Here is a 3,834-nt window from a genome sequence, read left to right on the forward strand (position 1 = left end):
GATATTCAATTTGTGAGACAGAATTTATACCTGAATAAGAATGTGGGTCAAGGTATATTTCTAAATTCTCTATAGACATAATACTTGCATAATATCATTGTGAAATAGTGTTGGGAAATATAGCCTAGACATATATCAACAGTAGAAATGCTTTATTTAAAACTTTTTCTTTTCTTTTGCAGTACTGGGGATTGAACCCAGGGCCTTATGCTTGCAAGGCAAGTACTCTACCAAAAGAGCTCTTTCCCCAACCCTGAAACTTTGAAACTGAGTTTTTCATCTTAATATCTCACTACCTCACTTATGGCATTGATCACCTCTTAATCCTAATAACCTTCACAGAACGAAATTATGGAATTTGCAGGTAAATGGATGGAATTAGAGAATATCAAACTAAGTGAAATAAGCCAATCCCCAAAAACCAAAGGCCGAATGTTTTCTCTGATAAGTGGATGCTGATCCATAATGGGAGTGGGTAAGGAAGAATGAAGGAACCTTGGATTATGCATAGGGGAGTGAGGGGAGGTATGAGGTGGGGGGGATAGGAAGGATGGTAGAATGAGACAGACATTACCCTAAATATATGTATGATCACACTACTGGTGTGACAGCACCACACACAGCCAGAGGAATGAGAAGTTATGCTCCATTTGTGTACAATGTGTGAAAATGCATTCTACTATCATATAGAGCCAATTAGAACAAATTAAAACATTTTTTAAAAATTAAAAATAAAATCTTCACATTTATCACCATACTATAAGTGAATGATTAACAATGTCCTTAATTATGGATAATAAATCTTTCTTTCATATACAGCTTAAAGGTGAATACCAAATGATTTAATGGGTATAAAAATCTTATTGGAGTGTTTTACAAATGGACTTCATTAAGGATTAGATGGAATTATTGTTTTATTATTGCATTGTTTTGCACTATGAAAGCATCTAATCAAAGACAATACTCACATGTTGGCTATGAGTAATTTTGTACAATACTGCAAAGGATGGATGTGAGGTTATTAGAAAGAGAGAATGTGGAAGTTGTACCTGGTGACACTAAGAATATACTTTGATATCCTTACAATAAAGGGAGGGAGAAAGTACCTCAGGAATTTATCAATAGGTTGCTGTATTAATTCTCCTTCTGAACATTCCCCATCTTACAGAAGAATCTGGATTTTATGAAATGCACCTCACAACAAAGAAAAGAATGTTATAAATCAGAACCTTCATTATATCATTTACTTTTCTCAAAATACTGCTTTAATTAGTCAATGAATTTTGTTATTACCCTTGTGGTTTTAACTGAGAAACAAATATGTAAATCCAGAAAATGTAAAATAACTAGTTAATATAAATACCTTTGGTCTTTTACAGGGATATTGATTTTTCTTCTGACATCACTTATGCACATAGTTCAAAAATATATTTATAATTATATATAATCAGTTGATCATTAATAATTGCCCAAACTCTTAAATTGCAATGGGATCATGTAAGATCACTTTATAATGGCAAATCCCTACAAAATGATATATTGACTAACCTTTAATTTAAAAAAAAAAATTCCCTAAGTTTGAAATAAAAGGTTATGCAAGCAAAAGGTACATGCAAGACAAAAGTTTAAACAATGTGAAAAGTATGTCATAGCTTTACTCTCTGAATTTATAGTTAAGGGAACTAATGTTAAAAGTGAACTTCTTGTTCAATTCTAAGGAACTAAGAAATAAGCCTTCCAGCTCAGGAAGACTAACTAACTAGGGAAGTGATGTGATTTGAGGTCTACCTAATTCAGCATACAGAATACATTGATTATTTCCATAGCTCCAAGTTTTCTCCTCCTTCTTCCCTAATGACTGAAATCTCAATATTTTTACTCTTTTTAATATTTCTGTAATGCCTTGCAGCACTGTCTAGAAATAACCCATCTGATGCGAGCACCCCATTCCACAACTTTCCATCAGATAAGAAGCTTTAAATTTCATGTAAACAAACAATGCTGATCTTTATGACAGTAATAGTGTTTAAAACATTGTTTTAAAGGTTGAAAACACAGCTTCTTCAACTTTTTAATTAATCCTTATCATAACCCAAGGAAATCACTATTGTCAGTTTTATTATAAAGATGAGTCAGTCCACTTTCTGAAATATTAGCTTACATGTTGAGGATGGCTGGTTTTATTTTCTATTGACTTCAAGAGAGCTTTGGTCACCTGCTTCCAAACATTTTGCATTATTTGCCACACATATTATTTGTGTCCCATATATGATTTGTGATTTATCATTCTTTATAACACTACATATTTGGGGTTTTTGCAAATTTCTTACCATAGGGAAAACAAATTGAAGAGAATGAACTCATTAAGAGTTCATGCTACGAGGCGTTGCTGACCATCCTTGGTTAGAGCTTCCCCTATTCATTGTTCTTCTGATAACGTGCCCCATCACCATGATGGAAAACATCATCATCCATCTATTGTCTATGTTAGATCTCAGTCTCCGTCACCCCATGTATTTCTTCCTCACCAACCTCTCTTTTCTGGACATCTGTTTAACCACAAGCATTGTACCTCAGATACTGTTTAACCTGGGAACTTGTAAGAAGACCATGAGCTATATGGGTTGTGAAGTTCAAGATTATTTATTAAGCACAGTTGGAGGTGAAAAATGTCTTCTCCTGGCTCTTATGTCCTTTGACTGCTATGTGGCCATCTGCAGACGTCTGAACTACAACTTCATCATGAATCAAATCTGTATCCTATTAGTGTCCTTTAGGTGGATAAGTGGAATCACCTATGGTGCCTTTGAGGTCACTCTAACATTGCAGCTGCTCCTGTGTGGCATCAATAAACTAGATCACTTGTTTTGTGAGATTCCAAATCTGATAAAGACTGCCTTTGTGGAAAAGAAAGTTAATAAACTCTTGCTCTCTGTGGTGTGAATTTTTATAATAGCAGTTCCTCTGTGCTTAATCCTTGCTTCCTATGCTGGCATTGGACATGCCATACTTAAGATTACATAATCTGAAGGAAGAAAAAAGGCATTTGGAACATGTTCTTCTAATCTCATTGTAGTTTTCTTATTTTATGATCCAGTCATTAGCATGTACCTTCAGCCCCCTCTTCTATCTCAAAGGACCAGCCCAAGTTCATGGCTCTCTTCTATGCAGTAGTGATTCCTACACTCAACCCTTCATCTATAGCCTGAGAAATAAGGATGTAAAGGGAGCATTTGGCAAACTGGTGAGGAGCATCTTCAGTTCCAAGTGATGCTGGGAGACATGAAATAAAATTATTTAAAAATTAGAACTGGTGTCTGTAAGTTTTCTTAATAACTCATTATTTTAATCCTATATCATGTTACATGTTCTTTTTCCAACGGATAATATTGTCACTCAATTTATAATAATGTTTAGCAAGAATGATAGTCAGTTAATATGCACCTCTATATATACTCTATTTGTGGAAATATATTAATTTTTTTCCATTCTGGGGCTTATCTGGTGAGAGAGTTATTTTATTTAATACTTTTAAAATTAGCATCAAAACTTATAATAAAATCAATTAGTTTGTGCTGATCTTGATAAGAAAATGTAACCATTAATCAATAGGCTTCCTCTCAGTTCACCTGAGAAACATTTCATCATCTGAGTGTGGTCATGTCTGTCTGCACAACCTGGCTACACCCTACATTCTGCATAAAACACTGAGTGTTTTCAAGAAATCATGAGTCTCAAAAACTTATAAATCACAATATATGTTGATGCTATTGCTTCTGTGGTACTGAAGTTTTCTGAAGAAGCCCCATCTATATTAATAATCTAGCAGACTGA

At 34.1% G+C, this 3,834-nt stretch overlaps 1 pseudogene; it reads left to right on the plus strand.

The window, feature by feature from the left end:
* The first annotated feature begins 351 nt into the window (after positions 1 to 351).
* LOC124989390 (olfactory receptor 2B11-like) lies at positions 352 to 3,271 on the plus strand (annotated as a pseudogene).
* Positions 3,272 to 3,834: the final 563 nt, after the last annotated feature.

Source organism: Sciurus carolinensis, chromosome 7, assembly GCF_902686445.1.
Source record: "Sciurus carolinensis chromosome 7, mSciCar1.2, whole genome shotgun sequence".
NCBI lineage: Eukaryota > Metazoa > Chordata > Mammalia > Rodentia > Sciuridae > Sciurus > Sciurus carolinensis.